The 22,870-nt window shown below is 48.5% G+C and overlaps 1 protein-coding gene across 1 annotated transcript in view; it reads right to left on the minus strand.

The window, feature by feature from the left end:
- LOC128698069 (uncharacterized) overlaps nucleotides 1-22,870 on the minus strand; it is a 41,724-nt gene that overhangs the window by 5,624 nt on the left and 13,230 nt on the right. The gene's annotated exons all lie outside the window — the stretch shown is intronic.

Here is a 22,870-nt window from a genome sequence, read left to right on the forward strand (position 1 = left end):
TGGCGAAACGTTTCCATAGTAAAGTTACCTAAGTGTTGCACAAGTATCTAATTCATCAACTTGCGGACTCTGTACCAGGTGTTTACACTCAACATTGCTTAGTTAGGGATGAGCGCGGAACCAATTATTAAGGCTCAACACGAGACTAGGGTCCCGTAGCTCGATTGATAGTGCACTAAGCTCACATACTGAGGTCCATGGTTCGATCCCCAGTACGGGTGAAAACACCAGGATTTGTTTCCTTAAAACACCTGCTGTTCCTCTTCACCTACCAGTAAAATACCTGTGTGTTAGCTGACTGGTGTGGGTCGCATCCTGGGAATAAAAGTGACCTAATTTGATCAAAATGCTCTGCATAACAAGGGACTTTCTATGTAGTATGTTACTGATGTCAGCTACGGTCTGTGTACGTTGTACATGTACTGGTAGAAATTAAGATTGTTATTATTACGTCAAGTCGTGAAGAAAGCAGTTTTCAGAACACAAGTGACAGACTTCTTATGTTAAAGTGTTGAGACTGAGTGAGAGTTTTCATTACTCTGAGTGTTCAGAGTGTTCAGAGTGCTCAGAGTGCTCAGAGTGCTCAGAGTGCTCAGTGTTCAGAGTGTTCAGAGTGCTCAGAGTGCTCAGTGTTCAGAGTGTTCAGAGTGTTCAGAGTGCTCAGAGTGTTCAGAGTGTTCAGAATGTTCAGAGTGTTCAGAGTGTTCAGAGTGGTCAGAGTGCTCAGAGTGTTCAGAGTGTTCAGAGTGCTCAGTGCTCAGAGTGTTCAGAGTGTTCAGAGTGCTCAGAGTGCTCAGAGTGTTCAGAGTGTTCAGAGTGCTCAGAGTGTTAATAGTGTTCAGAGTGTTCAGAGTGTTCAGAGTGCTCAGAGTGTTCAGAGTGTTCAGAGTGTTCAGAGTGCTCAGAGTGTTCAGAGTGTTCAGAGTGCTCAGTGTTCAGAGTGTTCAGAGTGCTCAGAGTGCTCAGAGTGCTCAGAGTGTTCAGAGTGCTCAGAGTGCTCAGAGTGTTCAGAATGTTCAGAGTGCTCAGAGTGCTCAGAGTGTTCAGAGTGCTCAGAGTGTTCAGAGTGTTCAGAGTGTTCAGAGTGCTCAGAGTGTTCAGAGTGTTCAGAGTGCTCAGTGTTCAGAGTGTTCAGAGTGCTCAGAGTGCTCAGAGTGCTCAGAGTGTTCAGAGTGCTCAGAGTGTTTAGAGTGTTCAGAGTGTTCAGAGTGCTCAGAGTGCTCAGAGTGTTCAGAGTGTTCAGAGTGCTCAGAGTGTTCAGAGTGTTCAGAGTGTTCAGAGTGCTCAGAGTGCTCAGAGTGTTCAGAGTGCTCAGAGTGTTCAGAGTGTTCAGAGTGTTCAGAGTGCTCAGTGTTCAGAGTGCTCAGAGTGTTCAGAGTGCTCAGAGTGTTCAGAGTGTTCAGAGTGTTCAGAGTGTTCAGAGTGCTCAGTGTTCAGAGTGCTCAGAGTGTTCAGAGTGCTCAGAGTGCTCAGAGTGTTCAGAGTGTTCAGAGTGCTCAGAGTGTTCAGAGTGTTCAGAGTGTTCAGAGTGCTCAGAGTGCTCAGAGTGTTCAGAGTGCTCAGAGTGCTCAGAGTGTTCAGAGTGCTCAGAGTGCTCAGAGTGTTCAGAGTGCTCAGAGTGCTCAGAGTGTTCAGAGTGCTCAGAGTGTTTAGAGTGTTCAGAGTGTTCAGAGTGCTCAGAGTGCTCAGTGTTCAGAGTGTTCAGAGTGCTCAGTGCTCAGTGTTCAGAGTGTTCAGAGTGCTCAGAGTGTTTAGAGTGTTCAGAGTGTTCAGAGTGCTCAGAGTGCTCAGTGTTCAGAGTGTTCAGAGTGCTCAGTGCTCAGTGTTCAGAGTGTTCAGAGTGCTCAGAGTGTTCAGAGTGCTTAGAGTGCTCAGAGTGTTCAGAGTGCTCAGTGTTCAGAGTGCTCAGAGTGTTCAGAGTGCTTAGAGTGCTCAGAGTGTTCAGAGTGCTCAGTGTTCAGAGTGCTCAGAGTGTTCAGAGTGCTCAGAGTGCTCAGAGTGTTCAGAGTGCTCAGAATGCTCAGAATGTTCAGAGTGCTCAGTGTTCAGAGTGTTCAGAGTGTTCAGAGTGTTCAGAGTGTTCAGAGTGCTCAGAGTGCTCAGAGTGTTCAGAGTGCTCAGTGTTCAGAGTGCTCAGAGTGTTCAGAGTGCTCAGTGTTCAGAGTGCTCAGAGTGTTCAGAGTGCTCAGAGTGCTCAGAGTGTTCAGAGTGCTCAGTGTTCAGAGTGCTCAGAGTGTTCAGAGTGCTCAGTTTTCAGAGTGCTCAGAGTGTTCAGAGTGCTCAGTGTTCAGAGTGCTCAGAGTGTTCAGAGTGCTCAGAGTGCTCAGTGTTCAGAGTGCTCAGAGTGCTCAGAGTGTTCAGAGTGCTCAGAGTGTTCAGAGTGTTCAGAGTGCTCAGAGTGTTCAGAGTGCTCAGAGTGTTCAGAGTGTTCAGAGTGCTCAGAGTGTTCAGAGTGCTCAGAGTGCACAGAGTGTTCAGAGAGCTCAGAATGCTCAGAATGTTCAGAGTGCTCAGTGTTCAGAGTGTTCAGAGTGCTCAGAGTGTTCAGAGTGCTCAGAGTGCTCAGAGTGCTCAGAGTGTTCAGAGTGCTCAGAGTGTTCAGAGTGCTCAGAGTGCCCAGAGTGTTCAGCTCTTGTAGAAGGGTGCGCAATTGTGAGTGTCTGGGGCATTGTGTGAGTGCTTGGTTAAGCTGTGTTGAGATGTGTTTAAGCGCATTTGATTATCACATCTGGCTACATTTTGCTTTGAAAGCTACGACTTCACGCACATGTGAGATGACGTTTCGGACCGATTAGTGTGACTAGTTAATGGTCCAAGTCGGTCCGAAACGTCGTCATAAGTTTCTTTCTCTTATGTGCGAGTTATCTGTATATTGTTCCAGTCATGGTATTGTGCATTTTTATTCTTCTTTCTCTACGACTTCAGTAGTGTCGTTCCTAATGATTTCCGCTAGTATGGGTCGTCCATCTTGTCACTATCCCCGTTGACTGGGACAGTGTTAACATCATTCACAAACTGCAACAACCAGGTAAAAGGAAATCAATAGGAGCGACACTAATGAAAGGCATAACGGATAGTGGTACTGTGCGGTGGTATCGTACAGTGGTACTGTGCGGTGGTATCGTCCAGTACTACCGTGGTATCGTACAGTACAGTGGTACAAGCACAGCTTCGCGGCTGTATAAACTTTATTCTGTTTCACCTTTGTTGTATTAATTTATTAAAGGCTTGGTGTGCGAGCGATGTTGACTTTCTTAAAAGAACAAGAGTTCAAGAATGATAATATCAAAGTTTATTATTATTATTATTATTATTATTATTATTATTATTATTATTATTATTATTATTATTATTGAATTGTACATAAGTGTCGTCTGTGATCGACTACTACTACTACAATTACTAATACTACCATTATAACTATACTACTACTACTACTAGTGCTGCTACTCCTACCACTACTACCACAATTGCTAATACTACCATTACAACTATAACTACTACTGCTACTCTTACCACTACTACTATTACAATTATTAATACTACTATTACAACCATAACTATTACTACTACTAATACTGCTACTCCTACCACTACTACTACTACTACTACTACTACTACTACTACTACTACTAGTAATAATAATAATAATATACCTTGATAAGCAACATGGTAAACCTTTCACCCCACACACAGCGTTCACAGTTAATGGGATACAAGACTTAGGAAGGCAATAATAGTGATTTTGTATCCCGAGGAGCCAATAAGAGGGCACCTCAGACCCCAGGACGCTCTGGACCAGCCAAGTGGGTGTAATATTACCTCTTATTAAGCAACTCTTGGCCCTGGGTGATCAAGATGGTTTAGAAGATTGTACTTTAGCTCCTGGCTCTCGTAAGGATGTTGATCTACAGCTCCTGGGACTTATGAGAGTGTTACAATAGAGTTCGTGAGTGTCGAGCTGAAGTTCTGAAAAGGGTTGAGTTTTGCCTTCTAGGTCTTTTAAGGAGGTTAAGCTCCAGCTCCTGTGCCCCTTGAAGGTTTTTAAGATATGATTATTATGTTCCTCTAATGAATTAAATAGACGAGGCTGGGGTTATGGGATATGGGGATACCTTTCTTGAATCACGCAGCGACCGAATGGTTCACTGGTTAATGGGTTTAAAGCCTATCGACCTCACCAGCAGACAATAACAAGAATGTCACTACCGACACAGAATATACCTTCATGGTTCTGAGAACATACTCAAAAATAAACTCTGAAGCGTACAAAAAAATATTTAATAAATGAGAAGACTTAAAAATGCCGTATACACAGATAATTTTAGATTTTAGTAAGAGTCTTTGTAAGTGGATTAAGAGAACGGTGATTAGTTTAGCTAACCCCGAGTGTATAAAGAAGCCAGGTTATGTAGTTAAAAGGAACCCAGGATAATGTTAACCTTGTGAAGCCTACTGCCTCAGCCTTATACTGAGACACGTGTGAATCTTGTTACACTGAGGCACGTGTGAAGCTTGATACACTGAGGCACGTGTGAAGCTTGATACACTGAGGCACGTGTGAAGCTTGTTACACTGAGGCACGTGTGAAGCTTGATACACTGAGGCACGTGTGAAGCTTGTTACACTGAGGCACGTGTGAAGCTTGTTACATTGAGGCACGTGTGAAGCTTGTTACACTGAGGCACGTGTGAAGCTTGTTACATTGAGGCACGTGTGAAGCTTGTTACATTGAGGCACGTGTGAAGCTTGTTACACTGAGGCACGTGTGAAGCTTGATACACTGAGGCACGTGTGAAGCTTGTTACACTGAGGCACGTGTGAAGCTTGTTACATTGAGGCACGTGTGAAGCTTGTTACATTGAGGCACGTGTGAAGCTTGTTACACTGAGGCACGTGTGAAGCTTGATACACTGAGGCACGTGTGAAGCTTGTTACACTGAGGCACGTGTGAAGCTTGATACACTGAGGCACGTGTGAAGCTTGTTACACTGAGGCACGTGTGAAGCTTGTTACATTGAGGCACGTGTGAAGCTTGTTACACTGAGGCACGTGTGAAGCTTGTTACATTGAGGCACGTGTGAAGCTTGTTACATTGAGGCACGTGTGAAGCTTGTTACACTGAGGCACGTGTGAAGCTTGATACACTGAGGTACGTGTGAAGCTTGTTACACTGAGGTACGTGTGAAGCTTGTTACATTGAGGCACGTGTGAAGCTTCTTACATTGAGGCACGTGTGAAGCTTGTTACATTGAGGCACGTGTGAAGCTTGTTACATTGAGGCACGTGTGAAGCTTGTTACATTGAGGCACGTGTGAAGCTTGTTACACTGAGGCACGTGTGAAGCTTGTTACACTGAGGTACGTGTGAAGCTTGTTACATTGAGGCACGTGTGAAGCTTGTTACACTGAGGCACGTGTGAAGCTTGTTACACTGAGACACGTGTGAAGCTTGTTACACACTGGCACGTGTGAAGCTTGTTTCACTGAGGCACGTGTGAAGCTTGTTATACTGAGACACGAGTGAAGCTTGTTATACTGAGGCACGTGTGAAGCTTGTTATACTGAGACACGAGTGAAGCTTGTTATACTGAGACACGTGTGAAGCTTGTTACACCGAGACACGTGTAAAGCTTGTTACACTGAGGCACGTGTGAAGCTTGTTACACTGAGGCACGTGTGAAGCTTGTTACACTGAGGCACGTGTGAAGCTTGTTACACTGAGGCACGTGTGAAGCTTGTTACACTGAGGCACGTGTGAAGCTTGTTACATTGAGGCACGTGTGAAGCTTGTTACACACTGGCACGTGTGAAGCTTGTTACACTGAGACACGTGTGAAGCTTGTTACACTGAGACACGTGTGAAGCTTGTTACACTGAGACACGTGTGAAGCTTGTTACACTGAGACACGTGCGAAGCTTGTTACACTGAGATACGTGTGAAGCTTGTTACACCGAGACACGTGTAAAGCTTGTTACACTGAGGCACGTGTGAAGCTTGTTACACTGAGGCACGTGTGAAGCTTGTTACACTGAGGCACGTGTGAAGCTTGTTACACTGAGGCACGTGTGAAGCTTGTTACATTGAGGCACGTGCGAATCTTGTTACACACAAGGTAGCACACAACTAGTAATCTCAGTGAAGCCTTCGTCTCCTACACTTAATTGAATCAATAATGGGCTGTGTCTCACGTCTGGGGCCTGTTGTAACCTTGAATAAAGATAATTACTCTGAGACGCAGTATTAATAAGATACAATATGCAGTTTTTGGCATTTATATATATATATATATATATATATATATATATATATATATATATATATATATATATATATATATATATATATATATATATATATATATATATATATATATTGTAGAGACGTGAGGTGCAGAGATGGGCGAGTAATGTCACTTGCTTAGGCAAGACTCAACAGGAAATTGTGCAAGTGTTTCCTGACGCGGGTCTTAGTCATATGATGACCCGCCGCTGAAGCTTTTGGTCATCTGACCGAGGCCTTTCGTTGGCTTGCCGGTCCACCCAGTTAAAAATTTTAAAATTTTCAAACAAGGGAAGATTTCGAAGTTTAAAATTAAGTGGGTTAGTGGCCGACTTCAGTGCCATATTCACTTCAATTATTGGGAACTATCTTGATTTCTGTGTGATGGTGTTAGTAGCTGCGATGAAAACATATGGTAAACACTGTCAGGTCCATGTGTACGCTTTCTTGACAACCAGGGAAGTTCCTCAGTTGATTCTATGTTGTGGTGTATAGTGCGGGTGTTGTTTGTCTCTCTGGCAGGCACTACTGATCCTGGTATTCAGGTTCATGGAAGTTTCACCATAGTAACTCTTGTTATAACTTCCTTCAAACCACGGTACGGGCGGGGTTTGAACCCATGGGAAGTGAGTCGTAAAAACTCCATCCAGGCCAGTGCGTTAACCACTCTGCCAGCTGGCTCTATATGAGTCATCCAACTATGTATATTTCTATACACCACAAGGAAGTCGGCATGGGCCCCACGGGACCCATCTCTCCACTATATGTTCACTTTCTACCCATACCTGGCGGCATATTCTACTATAATGTGAATTCTGAAACACAAGCTGGGAAAGCAGTACTACAGAAATCATCTGTCCAACAACACTGTTGGACGAAGTGACTACAACAGATGTCTGAAGACATCACTGAAGATGGCTGCACATGTGCAATTATTTTCAGTCCACCTGGACAAGCTCACGACCAGTAGTCCCCATACACACCAGTACAAAAGATAGAAAGGTAGGAAGACACAGCAATCTTGAATTGACTCGCTACATCGCAACTCACGGCGTCCCATGCTAACTTTCTCAGTGTATAGGAATATACCTAGCTGGACAAATATTAGGTCGACATAGTACTGACCTACTAGTTTTTGGACTGGCTTCCAATCGAACTGATGGCAAGACAAGTGAGATGAACAAGCTTGTAAAAGAAACGAAATTCTCCGTCAAGGTGGGGCAGGAGAGCAGGTCGCTCCCTAGAGGTCCACACACAAGGCTCATTACCGATTATGTTTGTTTGCAAGCAAATGCGGATAGACGCTAAACCATTTTCACGCCTAACTGATGAAGCAATTGGATTCCCCGCCAAGAGGTTTAGACAATCAGTCTCGCGGAAAGGTAAAGCTTGCCGCAATTCCAGATGTTGATTTTAAAGCAGCTTTCACTAACCGTTATCCTACGTTGTAATGTGCGCAAGTACACGTTGGTGCACACGCAACAGCACCCCCAATCTCATGCATATACTCCCGCATAGAAAACCAGACTCTTGCCAGATCCCGGGGATCTGGGATCTGGCAGAGTGGAGTAGGTACTACGTACTCTGATGCAGTGAGTAGGTTCGAATTGAATATATATATATATATATATATATATATATATATATATATATATATATATATATATATATATATATATATATATATATATATATATATATATAAAACCCCTACACTGTCTTTAAGTTCTATGTTCTTAATTCTCCGCATAATTTATCCCCTGTACATTGTTCTTCAACATGGCGTCTCCACGACCTTCAGCTTCCTCCTGGGGACACACAAACTCGCAAATTATATTAATTATTGGATTAATGATGTAATGCTAACGAAGATTATATATAATCAAGTAATAACTAAGTTGTCTTTGTTCTGTTAATTAACATACTTAAAAATATATGTTATAGTCTTTAAAAGCGTCATTATTGAAGCCCAGATTCACTCAGTTATTTGTGCTGGAATTTAATCAGCGAAGTCAAACAAAAGATCTTTTATTTCTACTTAATATATAATGACACGAGACAGAGATGATAATAACAACAATAATAATAATAATAATAATAATAATAATAATAATAATAATAATAATAATAATAATAATAATAAGATAAGATAAGATAAGATAAGATTTCGTTCGGATTTTTAACCCCGGAGGGTTAGCCACCCAGGATAACCCGAGAAAGTCAGTGAGTCATCGAGGACTGTCTAACTTATTTCCATTGGGGTCCTTAATCTTGTCCCCCAGGATGCGACCCACACCAGTCGACTAACACCCAGGTACCTATTTGCCGCTAGGTGAACAGGACAACAGGTGTAAGGAAACGTGTCGGAATGTTTCCACCCGCCGGGAATCGAACCCGGGCCCTCCGTGTGTGAAGCGTGAGCCTACGAACCTAAAACAATGTTTGATACGAACTTGAAACAATGTTTTGATTTTGTTTCTGAGAGATACGGACTTAAAAAGTATTGTTTTAACATTGTGGTTCCTAAGAGTTACGGACCTAAGAGTAATACTTTGATAGCGCGGAATTTACATTTTGTTCCATGGGGAGAGAGAGAGAGAGAGAGAGAGGTAGGAAGGAAGGGAGAGAATAAAGGAGGGAGAGATACGTACAAGTTTTGTCTAGACGGTTAAGGTTAGATGATATAACTGAAGGCTCTCTCCCCACTCTTATGATGACACTGATGGTATGAGATAAGAGAGAGATGGATGACACTGATGGGAATGAAAGAAGAGATTATTATTATTATAATCAAGGGGAAGCGCCTGGGGGGGGGGATGTGGAAGGCATTCAGGCTTAATTCGGGGAACTGGAGCACAGATCAAATTCCCTAAATCAAGAGCCCCTCACCAACATCAAGGAACCTTCCTTGAGGGGATGAAAGAAGAGAAAACGAGACCTGGTCGTGGAGTAGACCTGGGGGGCGTTGACCACCGGAACACTCTCTAGGTAAACTCCAGACTCCAGGTAGACACCAGATTCCAGATAACTCCAGACTCCAGGTATACTCCAGACTCTAGGTAGACTCCAGACACCAGGTAGACTCCACACTCCAGATAGACCCCACACTCCAGGTAAACTCGAGACTCCAGACTCCACGTAGAATACAGACTCCAGGTAGACTTCAGACTCCAGGTAGACTCCAGACTCTAGGTAGACTTCAGACTTCACGAAGACTCCAGACTCCAGGTAGACTCTAGACTCCAGGTAGACTCCAAAGTCCAGGAAGACTCCAGAATCCAGGTAGAATCCAGACTCCAGGTAGACTCCAGACTCCAGGTAGACTCCAGACTCCGGGTAGACTCCAGACTCCAGGTAGACTCCAGACTCCAGGTAGACTTCAGACTCCAGGTAAACTCCAGACTCCAGGAAGACTCCAGACACCAGGTAAGCTCCAGACTCCAGGTAGACTTCAGACTCCAGGAAGACTCCAGACTCCAGGTAGACTCCAGACTCCAGGTAGACTCCAGACTCCAGGAAGACTCCAGACTCCAGGTAGACTCCAGACTCCAGGTAGACTCCAGACTCCAGGGAGACTCCAGACTCCAGGTAGACTCCAGACTTCAGGTAGACTCCAGACTCCAGGTAGACTCCATACTCCAGGTAGGCTCCAGACTCCAGGTAGACTCCAGACTCCAGGAATACTCCAGACTCCAGGTAGACTCCAGGTAGACTCCAGACTCCAGGTAGACTCCAGACTCCAGGTAGACTCCAGACTCCAGGTAGACTCCAGACTCCAGGTAGACTCCAGACTCCAGGTAAACTCCGGACTCCAGGTAGACTCCAGACTCCAGGCAGACTCCAGACTCCAGGTAAACTCCAGACTCCAGGTAGACTCCAGGTAGATTCCAGACTCCAGGTAGACTCCAGACACTAGGTAGGCTCCAGACTTCAGGTAGACTCCAGACTCCAGGTAGACTCCAGACTCCAGGTAGACTCCAGACTCCAGGAAGACTTCAGACTCCAGGTAAACTCCACACTCCAGGTAGACTCCAGACTCCAGGAAGACTACAGACTCCAGGTAGACTCCAGACTCCAGGTAGACTCCCGACTCCAAGTAAACTCCAGACTCCAGGTAGACTCCAGACGCCAGGTAGACTCCAGACTCCAGGTAAACTCCAGACTCCAGGTAGACTCCAGACTCCAGGTAGACTCCAGACTCCAGATAGACTTCAGACTCCAGGTAGACTCCAGACTCCAGGAAAACTCCAGATTCCAGGTAAACAACAGACTCCAGATAGACTCCAGACTCCAGGTAGACTCCAGACTCCAGGTAGACTCCAGGCTCCAGGTAGACTCCAGACTCCAGGTAGATTTCAGACTCCAGGTAAACTCCAGACTCCAGGTACACTCCAGACTCCAGGTAGACTCCAGACTCCAGGTAGACTCCAAACTCCAGGTAGACTCCAGATTCCAGGAATACTCCAGACTCCAGGTAGACTCCAGACTCCATGTAGACTCCAGACTCCAGGTAGACTCCAGACTCCAGGTAAACTCCAGACTCCAGGAATACTCCAGACTCCAGGTAGACTCCAGACTCCAAGTAAACTCCAGACTCCAGGTAGACTCCAGACTCCAGGTAAACTCCAGACTCCAGGTAAACTCCAGACTTCAGGTAGACTCCAGACTTCAGGTAGACTCCAGACTCCATGTAGACTCCAGACTCCAGGTAGACTCCAGACTCTAGGTAGACTCCAGAGTCCAGGTAGAATCCAGACTCCAGGTAGACTCCAGACTCCAGGTAGACTCCAGACTCCAGGAATACTCCAGACTCCAGGTAGACTCCAGACTCCAAGTAAACTCCAGACTCCAGGTAGACTCCAGACTCCAGGTAAACTCCAGACTCCAGGTAAACTCCAAACTCCAGGTAGACTCCAGACTCCAGGTAGACTCCAGACTCCATGTAGACTCCAGACCCCAGGTAGACTTCAGACTCCAGGTAAACTCCAGACTCCAGGTAGACTTCAGACTCCAGGTAAACTCCAGACTCCAGGTAGACTCCAGGAAGACTCCAGACACCAGGTAAACTCCAGACTCCAGGTAGACTCCAGACTCCAGACTCCAGGTAGACTACAGACTCCAGGCAGACTCCAGACTCCAGGTAGACTCCAGACTCCAGGTAGACTCCAAACTCCAGGTAGACTCCAGACTCCAGGTAGACTCCAGACTCCAGGTAGACTCCAGACTCCAGGTTGACTCCAGACTCCAGGAAGACTCCAGACTCCAGGTAGACTCCAGACTCCAGGTAGACTCCAGACTCCAGGAATACTCCAGACTCCAGGTAGACTCCAGACTCCAGGTAGACTCCAGACTCCAGGAAGACTCAAGACTCCAGACTCTAGGTAGACTCCAGACTCCAAGTAAACTCCAGACTCCAGGTAGACTCCAGATTCCAGGTAAACTCCAGACTCCAGGTAAACTCCAGACTCCAGGTAGACTCTAGACTCCAGACTCCAGGTAGACTCCAGACTCCAGGTAGACTCCAGACTCCAGGTAAACTTCAGACTCCGGGTAGACTCCAGACTCCAGGCAGACTCCAGACTCCAGGTAAACTCCAGACTCCAGGTAGACTCCAGGCTCCAGGTAGACTCCAGGTAGATTCCAGACTCCAGGTAGACTCCAGACTCCAGGTAGACTCCAGACTTCAGGTAGACTCCAGACTCCAGGTAGACTCCAGACTCCAGGTAGACTCCAGACTCCAGGAAGACTTCAGACTCCAGGTAAACTCCAGACTCCAGGTAGACTCCAGACTTCAGGAAGACTACAGACTCCAGGTAGACTCCAGACTCCAGGTAGACTCCAGACTCCAAGTAAACTCCAGACTTCAGGTAGACTCCAGACTCCAGGTAGACTCCAGAATCCGGGTAAACTCCAGACTCCAGGTAGACTCCAGAATCCAGGTAGACGCCAGACTCCAGGAAGACTCCACACTCCAGATAAAATCCAGACTCCAGGTAGACTCCAGACTCCAGGTAGACTCCAGACTCCAGGTGACTCCAGACTCCAGGAAGACTCCAGACTCTAGGTAGACTCCAGACTCCAGGAAGACTCCAGACTCCAGGTAGACTCCAGACTCCAGGTAGACTCCAGACTCCAGGAAGACTCCAGACTCCAGGTAGACTCCAGACTCTAGGAAGACTCCAGACTCCAGGTAGACTCCAGACTCCAGGTAGACTCCAGACTCCAGGAAGACTCAAGACTCCAGGTAGACTCCAGACTCCAGGAAGACTCCAGACTCCAGGTAGACTCCAAACTCCAGGTAGATTCCAGACTCCACTTAGACTCCAGACTCCAGGAAGACTCCAGACTCCAGGTAGACTCCAACCTCCAGGAAGACTCCAGACTCCAGGTAGACTCCAGACTCCAGGTAGACTCCAGACTCCAGGAAGACTCCAGACTCCAGGTAGACTCCAAACTCCAGGTATACTCCAGACTCCAGGTAGACTCCAGACTCCAGGTAGACTCAAGACTCCAGGAAGACTCCAGGAAGACTCCAGACTCCAGGTAAACTCCAGACTCCAGGTAGACTCCAGACTCCAGACTCCAGGTAGGCTCCAGACTCCAGGTAGACTCCAGACTCCAGGTAGACTCCAGACTCCAGGTAGACTCCAGACTCCAGGTAGACTCCAGACTCCAGGAAGACTCCAGACTCCAGGTAGACTCCAGACTCCAGGTAGACTCCAGACTCCAGGTAGACTCCAGACCCCAGGTAAACTCCAGACTCCATGTAGACTCCAGACTCCAGGTAGACTCCAGACTCCAGGTAGACTCCAGACTCCAGGTAGACTCCAGACTCCAGGTAGACTCCAGACTCCAGGAAGACTCCAGATTCCAGGTAAACAACAGACTCCATATAGACTCCAGACTCCAGGTTGACTCCAGACTCCAGGTAGACTCCAGGCTCCAGGTAGACTCCAGACTCCAGGAAGATTCCAGACTCCAGGTAAACTCCAGACTCCAGGTAGACTCCAGACTCCAGGTAGACTCCAGACTCCAGGTAGACTCCAGACTCCAGGAAGACTCCAGATTCCAGGTAAATTCCAGACTCCAGATAGACTCCAGACTCCAGGTAGAGTCCAGACTCCAGGTAGACTCCAGACGCCAAAAAGACTCCAGATTCCAGGTAAACTCCAGACTCCAGATAGATTCCAGACTCCAGGTAGACTCCAGACTCCAGGAAGACTCCAGACTCCAGGTAAACTCCAGACTCCAGGTAGACTCCAGACTCCAGGAAGACTCCAGATTCCAGGTAAACTATAGACTCCAGACTCCAGGTAGACGCCAGACTCCAGGTAGACTCCAGATTCCAGGTAGACACCAGATTCCAGATAACTCCATCCTCCAGGTATACTCCAGACTCCAGGTAGACTCCAGACTCCAGGTAGACTCAAGACTCCAGGTAGACTCCAGACTCCAGGAAGACTCCAGACTCCAGGTAAACTCCAGACTCCAGGTAGACTCCAGACTCCAGACTCCAGGTAGGCTCCAGACTCCAGGTAGACTCCAGACTCCAGGTAGACTCCAGACTCCAGGTAGACTCCAGACTCCAGGTAGACTCCAGACTCCAGGAAGACTCCAGAATCCAGGTAGACTCCAGACTCCAGGTAGACTCCAGACTCCAGGTAGACTCCAGACTCCAGGTAAACTCCAGACTCCATGTAGACTCCAGACTCCAGGTAGACTCCAGACTCCAGGTAGACTCCAGACTCCAGGTAGACTCCAGACTCCAGGTAGACTCCAGACTCCAGGAAGACTCCAGATTCCAGGTAAACAACAGACTCCATATAGACTCCAGACTCCAGGTTGACTCCAGACTCCAGGTAGACTCCAGGCTCCAGGTAGACTCCAGACTCCAGGTAGATTCCAGACTCCAGGTAAACTCCAGACTCCAGGTAGACTCCAGACTCCAGGTAGACTCCAGACTCCAGGTAGACTCCAGACTCCAGGAAGACTCCAGATTCCAGGTAAATTCCAGACTCCAGATAGACTCCAGACTCCCGGTAGAGTCCAGACTCCAGGTAGACTCCAGACGCCAAAAAGACTCCAGATTCCAGGTAAACTCCAAACTCCAGATAGATTCCAGACTCCAGGTAGACTCCAGACTCCAGGAAGACTCCAGACTCCAGATAAACTCCAGACTCCAGGTAGACTCCAGACTCCAGGAAGACTATAGATTCCAGGTAAACTATAGACTCCAGACTCCAGGTAGACGCCAGACTCCAGGTAGACTCCAGATTCCAGGTAGACACCAGATTCCAGATAACTCCAGACTCCAGGTATACTCCAGACTCTAGGTAGACTCCAGACACCAGGTAGACTCCACACTCCAGATAGACCCCACACTCCAGGTAAACTCGAGACTCCAGACTCCAGGAAGACTCCAGACTCCACGTAGAATCCAGACTCCAGGTAGACTCCAGACTCCAGGTAGACTCCAGACTCTAGGTAGACTTCAGACTTCACGAAGACTCCAGACTCCAGGTAGACTCTAGACTCCAGGTAGACTCCAAAGTCCAGGAAGACTCCAGAATCCAGGTAGAATCCAGACTCCAGGTAGACTCCAGACTCCAGGTAGACTCCAGACTCCGGGTAGACTCCAGACTCCAGGTAGACTCCAGACTCCAGGTAGACTTCAGACTCCAGGTAAACTCCAGACTCCAGGAAGACTCCAGACACCAGGTAAGCTCCAGACTCCAGGTAGACTCCAGACTCCAGGTAAACTCCAGACTCCAGGTAGACTCCAGATTCCAGGTAGACTCCAGACTCCATGTAGACTCCAGACTCCAGTTAGACTTCAGACTCCAGGTAGACTCCAGACTCCAGGTAGACTCCAGACTCCAGGTAGACTCCAGACTCCAGGAAGACTCCAGACTCCAGGTAGACTCCAGACTCCAGGTAGACTCCAGACTCCAGGGAGACTCCAGACTCCAGGTAGACTCCAGACTTCAGGTAGACTCCAGACTCCAGGTAGACTCCATACTCCAGGTAGGCTCCAGACTCCAGGTAGACTCCAGACTCCAGGAATACTCCAGACTCCAGGTAGACTCCAGGTAGACTCCAGACTCCACGTAGACTCCAGACTCCAGGTAGACTCCAGACTCCAGGTAGACTCCAGACTCCAGGTAGACTCCAGACTCCAGGTAGACTCCAAACTCCAGGTAGACTCCAGACTCCAGGCAGACTCCAGACTTCAGGTAAACTCCAGACTCCAGGTAGACTCCAGGTAGATTCCTGACTCCAGGTAGACTCCAGACACTAGGTAGGCTCCAGACTTCAGGTAGACTCCAGACTCCAGGTAAACTCCAGACTCCATGTAGACTCCAGACTCCAGGTAGACTCCAGACTCCAGGTAGACTCCAGACTCCAGGTAGACTCCAGACTCCAGGTAGACTCCAGACTCCAGGAAGACTCCAGATTCCAGGTAAACAACAGACTCCATATAGACTCCAGACTCCAGGTAGACTCCAGACTCCAGGTAGACTCCAGGCTCCAGGTAGACTCCAGACTCCAGGTAGATTCCAGACTCCAGGTAAACTCCAGACTCCAGGTAGACTCCAGACTCCAGGTAGACTCCAGACTTCAGGTAGACTCCAGACTCCAGGAATACTCCAGATTCCAGGTAAATTCCAGACTCCAGATAGACTCCAGACTCCAGGTAGAGTCCAGACTCCAGGTAGACTCCAGACGCCAAAAAGACTCCAGATTCCAGGTAAACTCCAGACTCCAGATAGATTCCAGACTCCAGGTAGACTCCAGACTCCAGGAAGACTCCAGACTCCAGTTAAACTCCAGACTCCATGTAGACTCCAGACTCCAGGTAGACTCCAGACTCCAGGTAGACTCCAGACTCCAGGTAGACTCCGGACTCCAGGAATACTCCAGATTCCAGGTAAACTCCAGACTCCAGATAGACTCCAGACTCCAGGTAGACTCCAGACTCCAGGTAGACTCTAGACTCCAGGTAGACTCCAGACTCCAGGTAGACTCCAGACTCCATGCAGACTCCAGACTCCAGGTAGACTCCAGACTCCAGGTAAACTCCAGACTCCAGGTAGACTCCAGACTCCAGGTAGACTCCAGACTCCAGGTAGTCTCCGGACTCCAGGTAAACTCCAGACTCCAGGTAGACTCCAGACTCCAGATTCCAGGTAAACTATAGACTCCAGACTCCAGGTAGACGCCAGACTCCAGGTAGACTCCAGATTCCAGGTAGACTCCAGACTCCAGGTAGACTCCAGACTCCAGGTAAATTCCAGATTCCAGGTAGACTCCAGACTCCAGGTAGACTCCAGAATCCAGGAAGACTCCAGACTCCATGAAAACTCCAGATTCTAGGTAAACTCCAGACTCCAGGTAGACTCCAGACTCCAGGTAGACTCCAGATTCCATGTAGACTCCAGACTCCAGGAAGATACCAGATTCCAGGTAAACTCCAGACTCCAGATAGACTCCAGACTCCAAGTAGACTCCAGACTCCAGGAAGAGTCCAGACTCCAGGTAAACTCCAGACTCCAGGTAGACTCCAAACTCCAGGTAAACTCCAGACTCCAGGTAGACTCGAGACTCCAGGTAGACTCCAGACTCCAGGTACTCTCCAGACTCCAGGTAGACTCCAGGTAAACTCCAGACTCCAGGTAGACTTCAGACTCCGGACTCCAGGTAGACTCCCGACTCCAGGTAGACTCCAGACTCCAGGTAGACTCCAGACTCCAGGGAGACTCCAGGTAAACTCCAAACTCCAGGTAGACTTCAGACTCCAGACTCCAGGTAGACTCCAGACTCCTGGAAGACTCCAGATTTCAGGTAAACTCCAGACTCCAGATAGACTCCAGACTACAGGTAGACTCCAGACTCCAGGTAGACTCCAGACTCCAGGTAGACTCCAGACTCCAGGTAAACTCCAGACTCCAGGTAGACTCCAGACTCCAGGTAGACTCCAGACTCAGGGAAGACTCCCGACTCCAGGTAAACTCCAGACTCCAGATAGACTCCATACTCCAGGTACACTCCAGACTCCAGGTAGATTCCAGACTCCAGGTAGACTCCAGACTCCAGATAGACTCCAGACTCCAGGTAGACTCCAGACTCCAGGTAGACTCCAGGCTCCAGCTAGACTCCAGACTCCAGGTAGACTCCAGACTCCAGGTAAACTCCAGACTCCAGGTAGACTCCAGATTCCAGGTAGAATCCAGACTCCAGGTAGACTCCAGACTCCAGGAAGACTCCAGATTCCAGGTAAACTCCAGACTCCAGATAGGCTCCAGAATCCAGGTAGACTCCAGACTCCAGGTAGACTCCAGACGCCAAAAAGACTCCAGATTCCAGGTAAACTCCAGACTCCAGATAGACTCCAGACTCCAGGTAGACTCCAGACTCCAGGAAGACTCCAGACTCCAGGTAGACTCCAGACTCCATGTAGACTCCAGACTCCATGTAGACTCCAGACTCCAGGCAACCTCCAGACTCCAGGTAGACTCCAGACTCCAGGTAGACTCCAGACTCCAGGTAGACTCCAGACTCCAGGTAAATTCCAGACTCCAGGTAGACTCCAAACTCCAGGTAAACTCCAGACTCCAGGTGAACTCCAGACTCCAGGTAAAGTCCAGACTCCAGGTTGACTCCAGACTCCAGGTAAACTCCAGACTCCAGGTAAACTCCAGACTCCAGGTAGACTCCAGACTCCAGGTAAACTCCCGACTCCAGGTAAACTCCAGACACTAGATAGACTCCAGACTCCAGGTAGACTGCAGACTCCAGGTCGACTCCCGACTCCAGGTAAACTCTAGACTCCAGGTAAACTCCAGACTCCAGATAGACTCCAGACTCCAGGTAGACTCCAGACTCCAGGTAAACTCCAGACTCCAGGTAAACTCCAGACTCCAGGTAAACTCCAGACTCCAGATAGACTCCAGACTCCCGGTAAACTCCAGACTCCAGGTAAACTCCAGACTCCAGGTAAACTCCAGACTCCAGATAGACTCCAGACTCCAGGTAAACTCCAGACTCCAGGTAGACTCCAGGTAGACTCCAGACTCCAGGTAAACTCCAGACTCCAGGTAAACTCCAGACTCCAGGTAAACTCCAGACTCCAGCTAAACTCCAGACTCCAGGTAGACTCCAGACTCCAGATAAACTCCAGACTCCAGGTAGACTCCAGGTAGACTCCAGGTAGACTCCAGACTCCAGGTAAACTCCAGACTCCAGGTAGACTCCAGGTAGACTCCAGGTAAACTCCAGACTCCAGGTAGACTCCAGGTAGACTCCAGACTCCTGGTAGACTCCAGATAGACTCCAGGTAGACTTCAGGTAGACTCCAGGTAAACTCCAGACTCAAGGTAGACTCCAGGTAGACTCCAGACTCCAGGTAGACTCCAGACTCCAGATAGACTCCAGGTAGACTCCAGGTAGACTCCAGGTAAACTCAACAGGTAGACTCCAGGTAGACTCCAGGTAAACTCAGCAGGTAGACTCCAGGTAGACTCCAGGTAGACTCCAGGTAGGCTCAAGGTAGACTCCAGGTAGGCTCCAGGTAGACTCCAGGTAGACTCTAGGTAGACTCCAGGTAGACTCCAGGTAGACTCCAGGTAAACTCAGCAGGTAGGCTCCAGGTAGACTCCAGGTAGACTCCAGGTAGACTCCAGGTAAACTCAGCAGGTAGGCTCCAGGTAGACTCCAGGTAGACTCCAGGTAGACTCCAGGTAAACTCAGCAGGTAGGCTCCAGGTAGACTCCAGGTAGACTCCAGGTAGACTCCAGGTAGACTCCAGGTAAACTCAGCAGGTAGGCTCCAGGTAGACTCCAGGTAAACTCAGCAGGTAGGCTCCAGGTAGACTCCAGGTAGACTCCAGGTAAACTCAGCAGGTAGGCTCCAGGTAGACTCCAGGTAAACTCAGCAGGTAGGCTCCAGGTAGACTCCAGGTAGACTCCAGGTAAACTCAGCAGGTAGGCTCCAGGTAGACTCCAGGTAGACTCCAGGTAAACTCCAGGTAGACTCCACGTAGACTCCAGGTAAACTCAGCAGGTAGGCTCCAGGTAGACTCCAGGTAAACTCAGCAGGTAGACTCCAGGTAGACTCCAGGTAGACTCCAGGTAAACTCAGCAGGTAGGCTCTAGGTAGACTCCAGGTAGACTCCAGGTAAACTCAGCAGGTAGGCTCCAGGTAGACTCCAGGTAAACTCAGCAGGTAGGCTCCAGGTAGACTCCAGGTAGACTCCAGGTAAACTCAGCAGGTAGGCTCCAGGTAGACTCCAGGTAGACTCCAGGTAAACTCCAGGTAGACTCCACGTAGACTCCAGGTAAACTCAGCAGGTAGGCTCCAGGTAGACTCCAGGTAGACTCCAGGTAGACTCCAGGTAAACTCAGCAGGTAGGCTCCAGGTAGACTCCAGGTAGACTCCAGGTAAACTCAGCAGGTAGACTCCAGGTAAACTCAGCAGGTAGGCTCCAGGTAGACTCCAGGTAAACTCAGCAGGTAGGCTCCAGGTAGACTCCAGGTAAACTCAGCAGTGTGATGTAGTCCAGCTGGGCTTGTGAGGTCTCTGGGGAGACCTAATTTAACCAATTATATGGTCACACCTTGCCTTGGCAAACGTCTGTAGCCACGCCCACGTCTGAGGTCTTTTGTTCTTGACGCCTCAGACCTAGGCGTCAGGTCGTACACGTGGTTGTGGAGGGTGCTTGGACCACCATAAAAGCCCAAGGAAGAGCTGAGTAGGGAGACTCGAGCGGAGCTGCTGCTGGGGTGCAGAGCTCCTGAGCAGAGACTTCGAGTGGAGCTGCTGCTGGGGTGCAGGGCTCGGGAGAAGGCTGCTGAAGTCTCTGGAGGAGACTGTTGGAGGCATTGGGCAGAGTACTGGCTTGGCGCATTTCTCGTGCTATATAGGTCTTGGGACCTGTGGCTTAGTTCCTGTAGTGAACTGTCCTCTGTGCTATATTGTAAGTTATATTCATTTTCGTCAAGTTGATTGTATTTCCCTGTCTCACTGCTTATGTGTACCATCCCATTTATCTAAACCACAATAATGTTCTCCTGTTCCCAAATATATTATTGTACAAAGACTTAATAATAAACTGTGTTTGAGTAGAATAGGAATATTCTCTGTCCCCGTCATTTATTCTTTTTCTTATATTTTATTATGTTTATATATGAGTGAAGAATGGGTGAGGCATATGTTAGTGAGTAGCGTAGAGTTAATGAGAGTGTCGTGGTAGTCACCACTGACCTGTCCTTACCTACCTACCTCCGCTAATCATCTCACTCCTACCACGTCGCCAGCCTCTCCCCTGCCTACATAATCCCTTACTCCCATATTCCCCACTTATATCCTATTCAAATCATTACCCCCCTACATGACATGGTGTCTAAGCGGTGGTGGTTCTTATTATTTATATAGTAGGAACCAGTCCCATGTGCCTTATTTTTGACTGCTCGGTTATACTTGTTATGCTACCATTTGCTACCACTTTTTTTTTCTTGTGTGTGTAAAATCTAAAGTGAATATCTGTATGATATTACAATCCTAGTAACCTTAACTGTCCTTTTTTGACGGTGGGTCTGAATAAATTTTTGGGTGTAATATTATATTTGGTGGAGTTGGTTGTTGGTTTGAGATAAATGGTGGAGAATATCAGTATTTGGGTGAGACTTTTGGGGGAAGCAATTACTGGCCGAAATTGAATATTTACAGAGGAATGAGAAGTCACCCAGCCCGCCTTGGAAGACTTACCCACAACTGTCACCCATTGAAGAGTTGCCTATGATTGCTGTCCACCTGTGCCCAGTCACCCAGCTGATATGCCCAGTCACCCAGCTGATGTGCCCCAGTAGATGTATTGCTGCCTTGGTCTGTCATCCAGTGTAGTGGGTGTCTGTCTGCGTCACCCAGCCTCTGTGACCATCACCCACGGACCGCCAGTTACCCGCAGTTGCCAGGGATGGGTGACCGCACCTGCTGTTGATGACCTGAAGTGACCTCACCTCACCTCGAGCAACTGACCATAGCCTGCTACTGCTGATGTCGGCTGCTGTGATGCTGCTGAGATGCTGTAGCCGTGCTGCTATGCTGTGGCCGTGCTGAGATGCTGTAGCCGTGCTGCAATGCTGTGGCCGTGCTGTGTGCTGCTGTGATGTTGAGATGCTGCGGCCGTGCTGTGATGTTGAGACGCTGCTGCCGTGCTGTGATGCTGGGACCGTGCTGCGATGCTGTAGCCGTGCTGCGATGCTGTGGCCGTGCTGTGTGCTGCTGTGATACGGCCGTGCTATGTGCTGCTGTGATACGGCCGTGCTGTGATGATGGATATGCTGTGGCCGTGCTGTGATGCTGCGATGCTGCCTAGCTCAAGAGGAGATGGCGGTGATGCTGCAGTGGTGTGTGAGGGATTCTGGCTGGTGTGCCAGGACAGGAGAATCTACTATGAAGGAGTTGCCATCCTCGGAGATGTGGAAGGAAGTGAGCCGCGAAGATGGACTCCAGCTGCTGGGACCAGCCTGCTTTCAAGGGCGGTATGGAGGCGTATCCTGCCTTGCTGGTCGACCTGTACGACCGGTATGCGGGGATGCCCTGCCAGCCATGAGAGACAATTGAGAGTGTGAGATGTCCCCAGCCTACTTTGACTTGCCAGAAGTGTTAGTGTTACCTGTGTGAAATAAGGTGACCTTGAATACGGTCCAGTGATTATGGCCGCCTTGTTTTATGAGGCCAGTGAATCCTAGTAGTGGCATAGGATAATGGAGGGTCTTAGCTGCGATGCCTGCCCTGTCTCGATTTTCAGATGTTGTAGTGTGCATGTGAAGTGTGCCGAAAATGCGACCTTGGTGGTCGTGAAGTGGTCCAGTTGCAGTTACTTGAAAGAATGCAACCCGTTGGAGCAGTTTTCCACGCCATAGAAGCCTAGAGAGGTTTGGCCCAATGGTTAACGTGCGAGGGTGACTAGCATTGGCTAGTGCATTTCTAGTAGAAGTAGGGAAGGCACTGGAGCCCGATATTTAGGTTTAAGGAGAAATGACGGGTAAGGAGGCTTTGCACCAGAAAGCGACTATTATGCTGGCCAACTGCCAGGTGTACTGATTATGCTGCCTTGTGGTAGTTGAGGAGGTTGAGGGAAATATAATTGTATTATGTATAATTTTGTCTTTGTATTGTAATAGATTTAAGGGATTAGGATTAAAATAGTCTAATAACTAGGACAAATTGTCCTAGTTCTCAGATATTTTAAATTGGGGGAGAAAGGGGGATGTGATGTAGTCCAGCTGGGCTTGTGAGGTCTCTGGGGAGACCTAATTTAACCAATTATATGGTCACACCTTGCCTTGGCAAACGTCTGTAGCCACGCCCACGTCTGAGGTCTTTTGTTCTTGACGCCTCAGACCTAGGCGTCAGGTCGTACACGTGGTTGTGGAGGGTGCTTGGACCACCATAAAAGCCCAAGGAAGAGCTGAGTAGGGAGACTCGAGCGGAGCTGCTGCTGGGATGCAGAGCTCCTGAGCAGAGACTTCGAGTGGAGCTGCTGCTGGGGTGCAGGGCTCGGGAGAAGGCTGCTGAAGTCTCTGGA

The sequence above is a fragment of the Cherax quadricarinatus genome, chromosome 58 (assembly GCF_038502225.1).
Source record: "Cherax quadricarinatus isolate ZL_2023a chromosome 58, ASM3850222v1, whole genome shotgun sequence".
Taxonomy (NCBI): Eukaryota; Metazoa; Arthropoda; class Malacostraca; order Decapoda; family Parastacidae; genus Cherax; species Cherax quadricarinatus.